Source organism: Lepidochelys kempii, chromosome 12 (genome assembly GCF_965140265.1).
Source record: "Lepidochelys kempii isolate rLepKem1 chromosome 12, rLepKem1.hap2, whole genome shotgun sequence".
Classification (NCBI taxonomy): Eukaryota; Metazoa; Chordata; order Testudines; family Cheloniidae; genus Lepidochelys; species Lepidochelys kempii.
The window spans coordinates 26,895,897-26,914,436 of NC_133267.1; positions in this window are offsets into that span (position 1 = coordinate 26,895,897).

Genomic DNA, 18,540 nt, shown 5'->3' on the forward strand with positions numbered 1-18,540 from the left:
GCAGAAAATTGCAATGCATCTATGCCTATGTTCACCTTCGACAGCATAGCTTCTGTCATTGGCTGATTTACTGTCACTTGCATACAACACTGTCTTCTTGGGGGAACAGGCCCAGAGCCTGAGTTAATGCTGCTGCAAGCTCTGCAGATCCTGATTGCCATGGAGCACCTAGAGGGAAAGGCTTCTATGGGAAAATGAAAGAGTATGCAAGGATGCCATGGAGGCAGCATGAAGATATGTGAAGCCTTGACTAATAATACCGCTGCTTTACTTTGTGTTTTAGAAATACTTATGTTAATACATCTGCAGAATACATGCCATTGGTTTATTCCAACCTTTAATTTATAGAATATCTTTGTGATAACTTTGTATGGGTGTTTCTGTGTGTCTAATTAAATAAATATCCCTGATCTCCTTATTAGATCATGCAAAGTCAATGTAATTCATAGAAGAACAGCCATTCTTTCTATGATCAAAGTTGCTGATTAAGTATAAAATTAAGCAATTTTGTATAACTGAAATATATTGTATACGGAACTCAGTGCAATTCTTTGGTCAAAACTTTTTTTGTTCATTTTTTTGTGCTGGAAAAAAAAAAGCAGATTTGGGTAACCCTTTTGTTGAATTCATTGACTTGTTTTGGTCAAAACCAAACAAAATTTAAAAAAAAACTTTTGATTTCAAAATTCACTTCCATTTTATTTATGTAGAACACCTCATATGAAATGAAATGTTTCATTTCAGTTTGAACAAACCATTTCATTTGACCCAACTTTACAGTTCCTGATTTTTTTTTTAAATGGCTGTGGATCAACACAAGACAATTAAAAAAAACTTTTTGGATCAGCCTGAAAACTGAAAAATCAGTTATTTGCACAGCTCTAATTGTATATGGCTTTTCCTGTTTCTAATGGAATAGCCTGTATGACTCTCTATTTCTATTTATTTTCCTTCCAGTGTGAATGTCCAAAATCTAAATTTTCAGTCTGCAGGAATCTTTACAGGGCAGTATTTGTCTTAAGTGTTTGAGGGAAATACAGCATCACAGGGATTGATACAACAGAATACTTATGTATGTGCTTAACATTATACATGCTCTTAAGTATGTTGCTGGATCTGGGCATAGATCATCAATTCAGGCAGAGAAAAACAGGCTTTAGCATCTTGATCCTTTTTTGCATTGAATTTAGTGATGCAGAAATGTGGCCTAAACTGGCAGTTGTGTGTGTTCATGCTTGTGTATGTATGTGTATGGAGATCATGCCTCACAACATTGCACAACAAAGCAAACGGTCCTTTTGAGAACTTTGACTTTATTAAGACTTTTCATGCTCAAGCTCTGTTAATTTTAAGCTTAGCCCTAATTCTTTTCTCTTAGAAAAAGCCTATTCATATCCAGATCTGGTAGGAGAGGTATGTTGATTTTTGTTGTAACATTCCAAACTGTCTGCCAATATTCGTTAAAATCAGATATTGACTATACTGCAGGGTAGCTGTCCCTTTAAGAGGGATTCACATCAGCTCCACCTTGATTAGTCAGCAGTCTCCTAGGTGAGGCCAGGTGATTGCTTCAAAAATCATCTAGTCCTCATAAAAGCCACCGAGTAGCTCAGTTGTGCTGGAGAGCTGAAGGGAGTAGGAAGGCTCCTGCAGGAGACCCTCAAAAAAAGGCCAGTTTATATGTGACATTTAGGTGTTAGGTATGTAACCCAACAGGGAGTAGATTGACCCAAAGTCCTCTGCAGGAACCAGGGACATGGTTGATATGTGGAACTTGTGGTACATTGGTTTATTCTGAAGAAATCAAACTGAGTGCCTCAAGAAAAGGGGACTGCATTCTTGGGGCTGGAGAGTGATGTTTTTCCTTATGGGCTGGTGAGTGAGCCCATAAGACAGTGACTTATGGATATATGAAAATCTAAGAAAAGTACACACTTTAAATCAGCAAATAACTGTCTGGGTATATATGCTCCCTTTTGTTTTCTGTGTGCACTGCATAGGAAGTTGAGTGTGTAAACACCCTTGAACATTTATTATGTGCAATGAGTTTGCATTCATAGTGTCATCTAAAACTATTACTAACGGAACTAGAGAAGTGCCAGATCATCACTAGATATTGAGAGTAGCAGATGTGTAGATCCTAAGTAAGCATCATGCATTTTATTACAGCAGATAAGCCAATTGTATAATGAAATATCCTCCTCACTGATCAAAAATCACTGGGCACTACTTAGACTAACTCCTTTAACCTTTTATTTTAAAGCTTTCAAAGGTGGGAGTATGTTTATAGTACAAAGGAAGACTGTTTGATAAAGCATTCTCTCTCTGTCTCATATACTCTCACAATCTCAGAGCCAGTTACTGCATGAACTGATTTTTACCTTAATGCCAGGACACTTCTTATGGCTCTTTCTATTGCCAAGTGAAAGTATTTCTTATCTCAAGCCTGAAGATGAAATCAAGAACTCAATAACCTTTAAGAGCGGAAGTCATAAGGTCTCCCTTCTGAAGGATGGTGTCACACAGAAACCTTTAAGAAGCACTTTTCATTTGGCCGAAGGACTGGATTTACAGCCTATGCTGTGTAGATCAGATTTATTATTGTTTGTGGGTTTAGAATAAAATATATAATATTCATATGGAGTTTGAATTAACACAATTGGCTAGGGCTGCATGTCATCCTTCAGTTCAGCCCAGCTGTCAATGTAGCCCCTTTTTTAATATTGTTACACTGAATTCACAAAACACAGTGATTCCCTATGATGCCCTACCCACTTGCGTGGTGTATGCTCCTTCGTACACTGGTCTGTACATTCTGTAGCAGTTACATAAATGCTTTTGAATGACCGTCTCAAAGCACTGTGCAGGAATGAACAGATTCCATACAAACAGCAAACTACATAGCTCTGTGGAATAAACACAACCTATTTACCTATACAAAAATGCATTTTCAATTGCTCCTTCAGGGGGCCTTGGATCAGACCCTTAAGCTAATGGAAAGGTTCTCACTGATTTCAGTGAGCTTTGGATCAGTCCTTAAATGCTTGTACATCAGAGCTGCAAGTAAGCTTAATAGGTTGCAGGCCATAATCCATTCTTCTATAGCAGGCACCATCCAAAATAAAATGTGTAGTCTGTAACATTCAAAGGAGCTAGGGTCAGAGGCATGTGCATAGTTTTGCCCTTCTTTGCCTATACAGAGCTAGAAAACCTCTCACTTTCCACCCTTTCTGACTTCCACCCCTTGTTGTCAACTGTTGAGAATAGCCCACTTCCACCTTAATTGAATTGGCTTGTTGGCACTGACTCCCCACTTGGTAAGGCAACTCCCATCTTTTCATATGTTGTCTATTTATACCTCCCTACTGTATTTTGCACTCCATGCATCTGATGAAGTGGGTTTTAGCCCACGAAAGCTTATGCCCAAATAAATTTGTTAGTCTCTAAGGTGCCACAAGGACTCCTTGTTGTTTTTTCTGACTTTGGTGGTTGTTACTAGAAGCACCATTAATTAGTAGATTCAAATGTACTGTAAAGCAAACTCCATGCAAGCCAATCTTACTACAAGTATGTTGTCTATTAGTCTATGTACACACTACCACTTATGTCAGTATAAGTTATGTCATTCAGGGGTGTGAATAAGCCATCCCCTAAGCGACGTAAGTTACACCAACCTAAGTGCAGGTGTGGATAGTGCTAGGTCAGCAGGAGATTTTCTCCCACCAACATAGCTACTGCTGCTTGTGGGGGCTGGAGTAATTAAATCGACAGGAGAGCTCTCTCCTGTTGGTTTAGAGAGGCTACAGCGGCTGCACTGCTATAAGCTCTCTAGTGTAGCCCTAGCCTTAGTTTTACTCTCTTCTCCTTTGTCATTCTCCCTTGTTTCATCTTCTCCATGTACATCTTGATGTATCTGTCTTTTGCCCTCTTCAGGTGCTGTGGTTGTTTCCTCAGGCTAAATCTATTTTCACCTTCAGTGTTATCTTTCTGTCCTCCTTTCCTATCTCTGTACCAGTTGATCATCACCATTCATCTTTTCTCTTGAATTTCCACCAACTTGGTACTCTGTTCTTCCATTTTTACACAAACTGATAATCACTTTCATTCATTTCCCAAGTCTTTTATCCTCTCCATATTTCACCCTTATCCTCTTAGATGTGGATCTACTCAAAAGGTGAGACTGGTGACTTCGAGCAGGTGACCGACTGAAGTTGGGCTGAAGTTTGGTGAACTGAGAGATCTCATTCCAGTTGTACATTGGCAGTCACATTACTCAGTATGAACTGGAATCAGTGACACTGGTTTTGCCTAAATGAGGACATATGTATTGGGCCCAGTACAAGTATTTGACATAGTGCCATACCATGTATTATTCAAAATATTCATACCTGAGTCAACATATGCCTTGAAATGCTGTGATTTAAAAAAAACAAAATCAAAATAATAAATCAAAGGAATAACAGTCAGATTATGTCTGACTTCAGGAGGGGTCTTGTATACAAAGCCACTGCAAAATCAGGCCCTGAGAGAACGTTGCTTCACCCAGCTAACAAAGCAATACTGTATTCATAAAATAACTGATAGTGATACAAAAAAACCCAGTTTCACTCATTAAGGTTTATGAATGGAAAATTGTTCCAAGATCTGATAGTAATACTCAAAATACTGGTTACCTTATGGGAATAGATTCTGTTAAGTGAACCAGATAATGGATTTATTGTAAGGATGAATTACCTGATTCCCAGATTTTTGTTAAAATACTTTAAATATATTATTCTTTCCTGCCTAAACCCTTTCAAATACACATTCCATCAGCCTCTTGTGAGTGCAGTGAGTTGGTTTAATTCTTGATTTGGCTGGATCTTCTGGTGATTCTACAATAAAATATGCTGAAATTTTCCATTAGTGTTGTGCAGATTGGAACACAGATGCAAGCTGTGTACTGTGATCTACATCTTTATCAAATGGTCTAATCTGGCTGGATAATTTACATAGACTTCATAAACCCCTTTAGCCCGTCTGTTCTGAAGAAAAAGCTTAAGATTTGCTAAATAGACTGCAAAGCTCGTATTTAGGGCTCTTTCTTTTTAAGTTTAAAACAATAATAGTAACACAATAGAAAAACACATGGGGCATTGGGGAGAGGGAAAGTTTGAGACTGTCAGAGCCAATGCAGTGGAAAAAGCATAGCTATATCGGTAATTTGGTCATTGAATTAGCACAGCAAATAGCACTGTAGTTATTCTGCATCACTGAAATTGCAACAGTTTTTGACAAATCCCTTTATATCCTGTATTGAAACAAGATTCATATGTATGTCCCTTTTATAGGGAATTTGAACATAGTTCTTTTAAGTCACATCAAAGCAATACAGAGTTTTCGGGGGGGGGGGGGGTTAAGACCAAGAATGTTGTTAGTAAAATATAAAATGTATTGTTTTTAGCTGAAAATTGCGGTATCCTTTTAGATATAAAAATGAGAGCTAGTACAGCAGGGGTGGAGCATGGGATGCCACTGAATTTGTGCAATTACTAGTATTGCAAAGCAGACATGATTTTGGATTAACATTTCCTTGAGAATGACAGTCTGAATGAACGGTTCATTTACACTCAAGAAGCTGGTTTGATTTCTTTTAGAAATAGGCATGCTGGGGCATTGCAGTAACAATGGGCATCTGGATTCTAATGTACCAGGGAGTATGCTACTCTGGGAATGGGTCAAAGAAAAAAGGAGCAGTGTGTGCATGTACCTTGCACATTTTACACAAAGCAGTACGAGTTACTGGATGCATGTAGCACTATCATAAAATGTGGGATAACTGAATCACTGGCTTTTTTTTGACAGTTTGCATCCAAAGAAGGATCAATGATAAAGAAAAGGAAACTGTAATACACGCATAAATAAAGGTGATTTTCAAATACTGTAAACTAGATATCCCATTTAAGAATAATCATGTGACTAAAAACTAAATTTAAGCTTCCAGCTCAGAGCTATGCTCAATCTTACAATTTTGTGTATCTTTTCTACCAGCATCATTAGCTAATGTAACAGTGGGTAGTACAGCACTTTCATCCCTAGCCTGAGTCGTACGTGATATAAACTCACATTTATACTGAAGAAGTTTGATCAATTTATCTGCCAGCATAATCATAGTATTTGGAGACACTGTGCACGTTGATGGTAAGCTGTGACAAGCTTCATTTTTAATTAAACATTAGTGAGAAACTCTGTTTGCAAAAGATTCTGTGATACTGTTTAAACAACTGTCAGGTCTGTTGGCACGTTGGGTTGAACAAGGCTGTGAGAGGGATCACAGAGGTAGTTTTATGGTATGTGGTAGTGGATCTTGCTAACTTTTGACCATGGGCCAAATTTCAGCGCTAAGGACTCTGCGAAGGGCTGTATTACTTGGCATGTTGCCATATTAGATCAGCAGCAGGTCTTCCTGGCAAATTGACTGAGTATGTGCCAGTTATTTTGGCACACATTACCATGGTGTTTGTATGCCAAGATGTCACCAAGTCAGTCCCAGCAGCTTGAAGCTGTGCTGGTCCTCAGAGTGGAAGTGGGATTTTGACTGGTTTCAGACATTTTAAAGTGAGATTTTATTTTTTGAATGGCAGTGGGAACCAATAAGAATGTAGGAAAGGGCCATAAGTGAACCCCGACCAACTGTGCAACTCAGATTGGTGCTTTCTCTGGAACTACTCACACAAGCATCAGGGTTGCATAGTCAGACCCGATCCAGAAGTCAATACGATGTACCCATATGCTTAATTTAAAGCCTATCCATAAGTGTTTTACTGGATGAAGGGCAGTAATGAATAGCAAGGCTATGGGGATATAGTAGTAAGACCTTTGCTAGAAGAATGCTTGCATTGACAGAAGTCCTTTAGGCAAAGGGAGCAGTTTGCATAGTATCCTATCTACAGTAATGGGAAAGGAAGAGAAACAAAGGCTGGAAACAAAAGAGGAACAAGGGGATGTAACAACACACCTCATAATATGCTTCTTCCTTATTTTACTTTAACTCTCTCTTGGATTATTCCAAAACCAGATTAGTTTCAAGTACCTTCTGCCCTTGTTATTCAACTTTCAAGTCGGCTCCCAGAGCTTGCACTGGATACATTAAACATTAAGAGGTTACAGTAAACCTCTTTATCACTTTAGGAAAGAGATTTAGCATTAGTATGGATATTTGTCCAAAAAATCCATGATGATAATATATATCAGAGATTTAAGGTCCTCAAATATAAGATGTTTTCATTTCAGCAATAAATATTTCCAGTTGAATACTACTAAAAACAAAACAAATGCTATATCATGAATGATTAGGTTCATGAAAACTATTAGACTATATTTAACTGAGGGACATAAAGATGTGTAGATCATTTATGATAATGAAATTAGTTCACAGACCTCAAAGTCAGAGCTTTGGTATACTAGTATATTTATATTCTCAAATGGGGGTCTACAATTTATTGAAGAAAGGTCACTTCAATCATAGTAGAGAGACCTCTGAAAAGCAAGAATACTACAAACATAATCATGTTAATAAGCATATTGAAAAAGTATAATTTGGACTCTCAGACCTTTAGGCCAGAAGGGACCATCGTGATCATCAGGACGTGCAGATCACAGACTTCGGAACCTCACCCATAACCTCTTGCTGAGTTACTGAAGTCCATAAGGCCAGCAAATCATAAGGGTGAATGCTCAGTGCAATGCAAAGGGATGTTCAAAAACCTCTGCCATTGATCTGTTTGTGAATATAAGTTAATTGGTTTCATATGGATGTAAACCCAACTATTTCAGACTTGTCTCACAACCAGCACTGCTTTGAGCTAGTTACGAGCCAAAAGAACATTCTGGTTACTGACATTCAGATAAGCATACCAAGTAGCTCACTTTGCTATGAAATTTGCATATCCTATCACAAGTAGCCTTTGAACAGGTGAAAGGTTTTCTTAGGCCAGATATGTATTATTCACATATTTCACCCATCTAGCGGCTATTTTGTAGCAGTTCTGGAAAGAAAAACACCAGGAAAGTGTTTCTATTCTCTATGCTCACACAGAGCTCAATTCTGAAGTTGTTTTGTACCTCAAAACAGGCTAATAGCAACTGAAGTTAAGAGAGCCCAATGCCTCCCACTAGGGGCTTTGCATTTGTAGGATCAGGTCCCCAGGAATCCAAGGGTCATGTGCTTCCATCAGCTGAGTGAGAGGAGAATTATTTTATCCCTTTCTTTATAGAAAAGAAACACAGAAGTGGGTCAAACATCAAGAACTGTAATTCCACGGTTACCATAGTTGTGTGCTGTGGCAGACATAGGAAATATTGAGAGCACCGTGATATGGAAAGGAAGTTCTCTCCAATTTCTGCATACAATTACTGCGAAAAACCACATCGCTTACGGCACTAGCTCTGTTATTGCACATTACTTTTCTCAGTGACTCTCAACCCTAAGAATGCACTCCTGTGACTCTGTAACCTGTCGACAAGAGCTTCTACATTCAGAAATAGTCTCCCCAGTGAAGTGTTGGAAGCCTTGTTGATTGGGTCTAGAGGGGAGTCTAAACCAAAATCCTGTATGTGGAAGTTGTGACTGACTCCTGTCCCTGTACTGCACAGATCCAAATACCCTAAGCTTTGGGAAGTTTTTCAGGTCAGTCCTATTGCTACTAGGATGTTTAAATTAGACTGCACTAGAACATGTACCAGAGGGAACAAGCCAGTATTGGCACGGAGGTGGACTTGGCGATATCATGGCTCTTTTCTAGTTTGAGTTCCTACAATTCTATGAAGATGGTTATTCTTTCCATTTAGATGTGTACACTTCATATGGTTCCATGGGGCAAGCATACCAATGGAATGACACTGGAAGAGACTAGGGTCCTGATTTAAGAGTGGGTTGCAAAGTTTAAAAAGCTGGCAGTCCTCTCAATTATTTAAAATAAGCTGCTTTTTTTTAAACCTATATACATTTTAATTTCCTCTCCGTAAATTTGGAGAGTGGAGGATCCTTTAGTCCAATTTGCCAGGTCTATTAAATATTTTGCAGAACATCCTTGTTTTGGCTAAAGATGGAAAAGTTATTTGCAATATAAGGACATTTAAGCCTCCTCATCATGGCATGGAATCATATTTACCTTCTTGGTGGGATGGGGGAAAATAGAGGAGGAAGAAGGCTGATATCATCTAAAAAGAAAGGCTTAGGGAACAGACTTTCTAATTAATCTTCTAGGGTAAAGAGGAGTCTTCATTTGATATGGTAAAGGGAGAGCCTTGGAAGATGCTGACAAATAGAAATAATCCTGAGGGATAATCTCTAAAATGAGGACAAATTCCAAGAAAATAGAGAGAATGCTGCGTTTGTAATTCTATGAAACTTGGGAACTCTAAGCACATTGTCCCCATTGCAGCCATCCCTAATGTAACTGTTACAATGTGCTTGTGGGGAGGAGCCGTAGATGAGTACAAAAGAAAATGTTTTAAATGGATTACGAGAGAAGGTTCTAAATGAAGTTCTTTATTTATAATCTGATTTGTATGCTCCATTACCATTATTATAGACATGCATTATTTTTGTGCATACTAGTACTACAAAGCTTAGGGTTATTTGGATCTGGGCCTGAATCTCTCCTGTTGTGTCAGATTCTGATCTTTCTTACATTGGTGTTCGTGCAAGTAGAATCTGGCCCATTACTTCTTTCAGCAGTTACTCTGTATCTGGAGCTTGTCTTTGAATTATCTAACATCCATCAAACGTACAATTTATTAGCAAAGCTGACCTCAGGGTAGCTATTAAGTTTATGTTCCACACTCTAAGGGGCCTCAGCTCTGCCCCCAGATGTGGGCACATAACTTCTATTAACTTTATCAGACTTAACATGTGTATCTGAATATACACTGCTCTCATCTGGCAGTCTGTAACTATATGAGGTACATTTGTAAATCAGTCATGAAAGACATCTCCAGGTAATAAAGGAGTGAAATGAAACAATTATGGGAGCAAAGATGAGAAATCTTGGTCTTATTATATTTCTGGAGCCAGCGGAGAAGGAGATAGAGGGACTGACACAGAGGGAGTTGATAGACACACACTTGTGTGCTGTGCTTGCTTTATTGTTCTGGCATCAAAACTGAAACTAACACGGAAGTGAGGTTTTACACTGTAGAGAACTCAAACATTTAAAGGGATAGGACAGCAGAGGGTTTGTCAATGAAATTCTAGAACTAGTGATTGAATAAAAATATTCACACCTTTATTTGCATTTATTTATTTAGTTTTAAAATAAGAAAGGCTCCTATCCAAGCTCCTAGGTGCTCTCTTATAATTAAACATACAATAAATACAACTGAATAAACTTCAGCAGCTTTAAAATCACTTCCACAGGAATTTGGCTGGGGAGCCCTGCATCCTTTACCCTTTCATCATATAAGAGGCATAGTCTTGGCCTTCTCCAGAAACCCTGTTGAACAGATGTGTTTTGTGGCATGCCTGACAAGTCACAAAACACTAAAAAAGAAACTTCCAAAATAAAGCTTGCGTTTTAGGCAGAAAAACTCCAAAGTCTAAAACTCCAAACTCTCATGTTTCATCCTTGGCCAAATTCTGAAAGCTGCCCAGTCCCATCACCTTCTATTTAGCTCTTTGTGAACTGTAGGTGCTCATTACTGCTCAAAATTTGGCCCATAGATTCTTCTGCAAGTTCATAGATTCATAGGCTTTAAGGTCAGAAGGGGCCATAATGATCTAGTCTGTCTTTCCACAAAATGCAAACCATAGACATTTGCACACAGTGATTACTGCACAAGTTGTGCTGTGAAGATCCCATACAACCACTTAATTGAACCCACTATATTATACATGGTGTATGTGGCAAAGAAATCACTGCTTACAAGTTGAAGGCAGTTATGATCTATCTTCATAGAAGGCTAGAGACTGTAAAGCAAGAGAGAGAAAGTCTACAAATTTGTTGTATTTTTTTTTCTAGGCACCAGCAGCAGTGGGACAGGAGAGGGAAAGAATTTAACATTTTTCTTTTGTACGTATTTGTGGTTCTGATCAAAAAGTTGTGGGATGTTCACAAAAATGGAAACAATCACTTGGATAATAAGTCTCCTGTAATGACTATCTGATGTGGCTTCCACTGTGCTGCAAGTGAGTAACATCTTAAAATCCACACCTCTGGCTAACTTCATATCCTGCTAAAATAATTTTCTCTGTTGTGCTTCCTTTTCTCAGAAAGATTTAAGTGCCTGGCTTCTTTTGAGGGGAGTAAGGAAACACAAGCTATATCAATCTGTATTATTGCAGAAGCTTTCAGTAGTGTGGACTTTAGTGGAAGTCTGCCCTGTTTATTATAGTTTTGAATGCTATATTCAGCCAGTGTCAGTACTGCAGAGCAGGAAAGAGGGAGAAGATTCTCGGTCTGCACTTGGAAATTAAAACGAACAACAATGCATTACAAAATGAGTCATTTATGCTGAAATTCTGGAAAACCTCACAATACCCAAACAATTGTTTTTTATGCAAGTTTTCTATGAACAGCTGGGTTGGAAGGGCAGAGAGAGGGAAGAAATCCCAGGGCCTGAAAAATAGGACAAGAAGAGCAGCCACTTCCCTTTTATGCCCACTGTGGACCTGATCCAAACACCCCTGAAGTCAAGAGGAGCCTTTCCACTGTTGTCAGTAGGCTGTTTGGAGCCATTTGCCCTACTCGAGTATTTGGCAACTGAATCAACAGATGTGCAGATCTAGGGGTCTTGCCCCTGCCCCACTTCTCTGTGCTGGCTTGTTTGGAAGCCACATGTGAGGTTACTGTGCACATCTCTGTTAACCATGACGAGTGTAAGGCTTCCATGGTGCAGTCAGGCAAGGATGAATTTCACCTTACAGAGTTCGTGTTATCTTTGGTTCTTCCATGCTCCTGAAAAGGATTACCGGTAGTCATCTCTGTGTGGTGGCTAAGGCTGCAGTTTGGGCACTCAGGCTGCACCCCAGGCTTGAGCGTGCAAACTGCAGCCCAAACTACTGGAGCCTAGTTGTGCAAGTCTGTCTACCCAGACTGGGAGGAGTGCCTCTAGTTTCAGGGCAAACATACCCTACAGGGTCGGGGGGGGGAAGGATGACAGTCATGTAGCTGCTTCATTAACAGTACAGAGTATTGTCAGATAAGAAATCACAAGCACTTATTCCATTAGAGTGCTTGACTCTGACACAGAACATACATGACCTTAGCAATAGCAAAAACTAAAGAGATGTCTCATTAAAGCAGCCTTTGTTAGAGCATCTTACCTACAATTTAACATTTTCAAAGAATAGGGAGTTGCTCGAGAACATGATCTCACCATTTATTTTATTGAAAATGTTTCCGGAGCATGGAGCCATTCTGATCCTTCTGTCATCTTTAATTAATTTTTTGCCCAGCCCAGGAAATACTCCAAAATATGACTAATTGTGGTCTTTAAATTGAATTTTAGATTAAACCAAATGATCCTCAATTTTAAGGTAGCAATTGTAATCTTGAGTGTGCAGCATGCACTGCTGACTCTCTCCTCTTTTTTCTTAGGGATGTATTCATACTGCATAGCAGGGAGTATTTAACAATGCTTTCCATGTATCTAAGGTACATGAAAGCAATCTCAAGCAACAAAGTGCATTTAAGAACCCTCTTGCTCCTCCATTTGATTTCTAGACATTCATCACTCACATTACAGAAAACTGCTTGACAGTGGGTACAATTAAAACATTTTTTTTAACCAGTCTGAAAGAAATTTCTTGTTTGAGAGAGTTTCTTTAGACATGAGAATATCCTTACAATGGTAAAAAATTCAAAGTAGTAAAAATTTTAAGTGTACCCCAATATTTCCAACCTTTTACATAGTGAGGTATTTTGATTTCTGTGGGCCTTTCATTGCTTTTTGTAGATGCAATTTATACTTATTAATGCAATTATAATATATAATAATCTTTTTCTGTATACATTTGAATGATGGCTCAAATTAAGTGCATACTAGCATGTAATTTTACTCATCTTGGGCCAAACTCGTATATCCTTGTTCATACTGAGTAGAACCTTATTCCACAAATAATCCTACTGAAATCAATGGGACTAGTTGTAAAGCAAGACGTCACTGTACATGACTAAGGAGCTCAGAAACCTTGCCCCAGGGATCTGATCCTACATTCTCAACAGTTTCAATCTGAGTTGGGGTGTGCAAGTTATGCAGGGGAAGACCTAATGTCATACCACTGCACAGTAATATCAAGCAACCATTACCAGGGGTCTCAGCAAACTTTTAGATCTTGGAATGCCATGAGCTCATGTTCCTATTATTGTCTGAGTAGTTACTCAGAAGTGGATGGGAGTTACCACTGTAAAATATAAAGTGTTTTACTTGAAAAGAATTTATCTTAAATATGACCTATCCTGGTTCCATCTCCTCTGCAGACAGCATTTGAAAAAAAAATATAACACATTGTTGAGCTTAGACAGAAAAGTAGAGGTCAAATAGTTCTCCAGCAAGTCTGCCCTATCAAAAAATAAGTGTGAGCACAGAGCAATAGTAAAAACATGTTACTTGTGCTTTATTCCACCAAACCAGCACCTCTTGTTTCACTACTGAAATATATCAGTTTACTTCAAAAAATGCACTGTCAGATGCCTTTTTTTTTAATAGAATTTGTAGTTTGTTAGAAAGGAGAGAATAATTGTAGAACGCATTATTGCCTTGGCAACCAAAATGGCATTAGATTAAGGCATAAGAAAAACACAAAGATGCATTCTGCAATGCAAAGTAATCAAAGGAAAAGCAGAGTCCCATAACCTGTCTGCTAGTTTTTTTATTAACCACTGAGTGATTTCAGCCAGATCTAAGCAATAAAATGTCTGAAGCTGAATGATTTAGGCATTGACTAATTAAGGGTGAATTACAGGCTTCTTTCCCCTCGCCCTTAATTTGGGGCCAAAATCTTGTGTCTTTATTGCGAACAGTTGAGAGAAGGCTAGGAAACCTTTGTGCAGTAAGTATTCTAACTTGGCCAGGCAGGAAATGCTCAGGTAAATTACTGACAGCTTTATAAAGTTAATTACCATTAATCATTATGAGAAGCAGGCTTATTATAAATTCAGAATAAATGTTTTGCTGACAAGCAACATTTTTGAAATTGATCTCTTGCCGGTGCTTATATACTGTTGGCTCTGAGTAATGTGGAAATTAATAATTTTACCAATGAATTGTAACGTAGTTTTTTTTCCTCTCTCTCTCGTCTTTCCATTCAAAATTTAAATACACTAGCTGAAGTAAGTTACTGGAGGTGTCTGTTACAGAGGTAATCAATCACCTGACAATATTTTATGAATGTGTTCTATTGAACTGAACATTGAAAGAATTCAAAGGACTCCCATGCATTTTATATGTCCTTTAAAAATGTTTGAAATATTCAGTAGTGCTTTATTTTTTTTCCTGGACATTTTGTCTGAAATGGGACAGCTGCTGGTCTCTAGTTAGGGCTTGTCTTCTCTACTGAGGTAAGTTGACCTAAGTTACACTACTCCAGCTATGTGAATAGTGTAGCTGGAGACAAAGTAGCTTAGGTCGACTTACCCCGGGGTCTTCATTGCACTGTGTTGATTGGAGATGCTCTACCATCGACTTACCTTACTCTTCTTCTTGGAGTCATTGTGGATAGTTCTCTGAAATAATCCACTCAATATGCAGCGGCAGGCAAAAAAGTGAACAGAATGTTGGGAATCATCAAGAAAGGGACAGATAATAAGACAGAAAATATCATATTGCCTGTATATAAATCCATGGTATGTCCACACCTTGATTATTGTGTGCTGATGTGGTTGCCCCATCTCAAAAAAGATATATTGGAATTGGAAAAGATTCAGAAAAGGGCAACAAAAATTATTAGGGTATAGAACGGCTTCTGTATGAGGAGAGATAAATAAGACTGGGACTTTTCAGCTTGGAAAAGAGGCGACTAAGGGGAGATATGATAGAGGTCTATAAAATCATGAGTAGTATAGAGAAAGTAAATAAGGAAGTGTTATTTACTCCATCTCATAATACAATAAAAGGGGTCACCAAATGAAATTAATAGGTAGCAGGTTTAAAACAAACACAAAGTATTTTTTCATGCAATGCACTGTCAACCTCTGGAACTCCTTGCCAGAGGGTGTTGTGAAGGCCGGTACTATAACGGGGTTCAAAAGGGAGCTAGATCGATCCATGGAAGATAGGCCCATCAATGGCTATTAGTCAGGATGGGCAGGAATGGTGTCCCTAGCCTCTGTTTGCCAGAAGCTGGGGTTGGGTGACAGGGTATGAATCACTTGATGATAACCTGTCTGTTCATTCTCTTTGGGGCACCTGCCATTGGCCACTGTCAGAGGACAGAATACTGGGCTTAATGGACCTTTGGACTGACCCAGTATGACCATTCTTATGAAAAAATTCAAAGGATATACATGCATTTTATATATCCTTTAAAAAGTTTGAAATATTCAGAAGTGCTCTATTTTCTTTGTGGACAGTTTTTCTGAAATGGGAGAGCTGCTGGTCTCTAGTATCTGATTCACATTCTGAATTCTTCATGTGCTTCACAAAACTATCAGACATGTACCAAGGTTCTAATGCTTTGCATGCCGGCTGTAACAGACATACCCATGCTTCCCAGCCGGTGGCCATTTTACATAGCACCCATTATCTCCAGGGGAGGCAGACTGCATTTGATTAGTATTTCTGTGTGTGTGTGTGTGGGGGGAAATCTGAAGTAGACATTAGAGCAAAATCCTGTCTTGCTCGTCTGTTGTTAAATAGGTATATCAAATACAATTCTTTAGTCAGGAAACAAGAGATTAATTTTAAAGAAGCTGCTAAAATAAACAGCAATGTTTGAAGCTGTTCACTATACAGTATTGCTTCCTTGTCTGTGGGACGGACAGGACCATTCTTCAGTGGCTCTGTTACTTGCTTTTCCAGACATCTCGGTGGGCTGTGTTAGGTAATTGCTCATCCACCCTGAGGGTCCTTTCTCAGCAGGCTTCTGTTCTATCTGTCTAATTTAAACATTTCTAGGGTGCCTGTCACTGGAATATGTTCTATTGGCCCTCCTGTTGCGAGGTCACTAGAGGAAATAGCAAGAGATTTCAGATTACATTGTCATCCTTAGGCTGATGACAAGGGGTGCTGTAATGACCTAGGATAAAAAGATCTTGTGACGTTTTTCCTTATTAACATTTTTTTTTAAATTGTGTGTCTGAAATGCAATGGAGTGAAATGTTAATCTTCTGTTCTTGTTGCTGGTGTGGAGTGGGTGCAGGCAGAAGCAATAAGAACACAGAAGCACTTGTTATTTCAACAAGGGTGTAGCGAGGCAATGACTCACCAGTGCGGCACGGCAGGTTGTCTCGGGAATTAGCTCTCCAGCGTATGGAGCACCTCCTCCTGGCCGGTGTCTCACCTGCCACTGGCCCCTGTGTCCCTCCTGGACCCCGGTGCCCCTTTACATTTGGGTGCTGCCCCCTGGCAGTGTCCCCACACTCTGGGTCTCCCCTCCCAGGGGAACCCCCAACCCTCTAACACCACTGTCAAGGTTCTTCCCCTACTCTGAACTCTAGGGTACAGATGTGGGGACCTGCATGAAAACCTCCTAAGCTTACTTTTACCAGCTTAGGTTAAAACTTCCCCGAGGTACAAATTAATTTTATCTTTTGTCCTTGGAATAACCACTGCCACCACCAAACTCTAACTGGGTTTACTGGGAAACGTAGTTTGGACACATCTTTCCCCCCAAAATCCTCCCAACCCTTGCACCCCACTTCCTGGGAAAGGTTTGGTAAAAATCCTCACCAATTTGCATAGGTGACCACAGACCCAAACCCTTGGATCTGAGAACAATGAAAAAGCATTCAGTTTTCTTACAAGAAGACTTTTAATAGAAATAGAAGTAAATAGGAGTAAAGGAATCACCCCTGTAAAATCAGGATGGTAGGTACCTTACAGGGTAATTAGATTCAAAACATAGAGAATCCCTCTAGGCAAAACCTTAAGTTACAAAAAAGACACACAGACAGAAATAGTCATTCTATTCAGCACAATTCTTTTCTCAGCCATTTAAATAAATCATAATCTAACGCATACCTAGCTAGATTACTTACTAAAAGTTCTAAGACTCCATTCCTGTTCTATCCCTGGCAAAGCAGCATACCGACAGACACACAGACCCTTTGTTTCTCTCCCTCCTCCCAGCTTTTGAAAGTATCTTGTCTCCTCATTGGTCATTTTGGTCAGGTGCCAGCGAGGTTACCTTTAGCTGCTTAAACCTTTACAGGTGAGAGGATTTTTCCTCTAGCCAGGAGGGCTTTTAAAGGGGTTTACCCTTCCCTTTATATTTATGACAACCACCTTCCCTCAGTGGCTACTGCTAGTCATCATCTAGCCCCCGCTCACTGGGGTAGACTGCAGTCTGTAATGGCCACTCATCACTGGCAAAGGGTTAGGACCAGCTGCCTCTGCCTATCCCTGGGCTGCCCCAGTACCTTTCATAGGCCTTCAACAAGGCCTGCAATCTGGGGGTTTACCAGGCTGGAGGTCTCCAGCTCCCTTTTACCCTTCCCCAGCACTGCTCTGCTTCAGGTACCTTGCTCCCAGGTAGCTAGCCCTTCCTACTCCAGGACTAGAATGAGACTCCTCCAGCTTCTGGCCCACAGCCCTTTTATCAGGGCCAGCTGGGCCCTAATTGAGCTGCTTCCTCAATCAGTCTAGCTTTCCTGCTTTCACTTCTCTTATTTTAGGAGCAGGGTAGCCACTTTATTATAGACAACTTGGAAGTGATACAGATAGTAAGCAGTACTTCCATGTGTAGTAAAACCTTCTGGATTAACTCCTTAATCCAGATACAATTTGTGTGTGCCAGCACAATTGTTGTTATAGCACCATAAATGTTCACAGAATACTCCTGCCAAATGCTAATATGCCACCTCCCCCAAAGGTTCAAAGAGAAGCGCTGAAGACCAGGAGACCAAAAAGGGATGAAAAAACAGAGGGACTACCAAGCATAACTGTATGACCATTAGGGAGATCTGGGGAGAGTTTCAGAAAGAAAACCCTATTCAAACACAAAGCTGAACAGAATGTTTTCTAAGATGCTGCTGAACACAAAGCCCTCCTGGCATCCTTACTAAATACGCCTTGTGTTCAAATAAATAAATAAAATAAATAAAACCTCTACTGCCATATATTGTGTGATGATGGTTAAAATTTTCAATGGGCTTTGGGAGCCTAAGTCACTTTGGTGTGTTAGTCATTTTTACCTCTAGATTTGTCTTCTCTACTATAATATTATTTATCCTGTAACGTTTATATAGATGGTGTTTTTAGTTCCTAGTTTCATGATCTTACATCTTCTAGTCTGAACTTCATGATCTCATTATCTGCTAATAGCTAAATCTATTCAGATCATTCTGAATTTAGCTATTTGCTTCCTATTTCCTAATCATAAAGTGTAATCTCCTCTGTAAG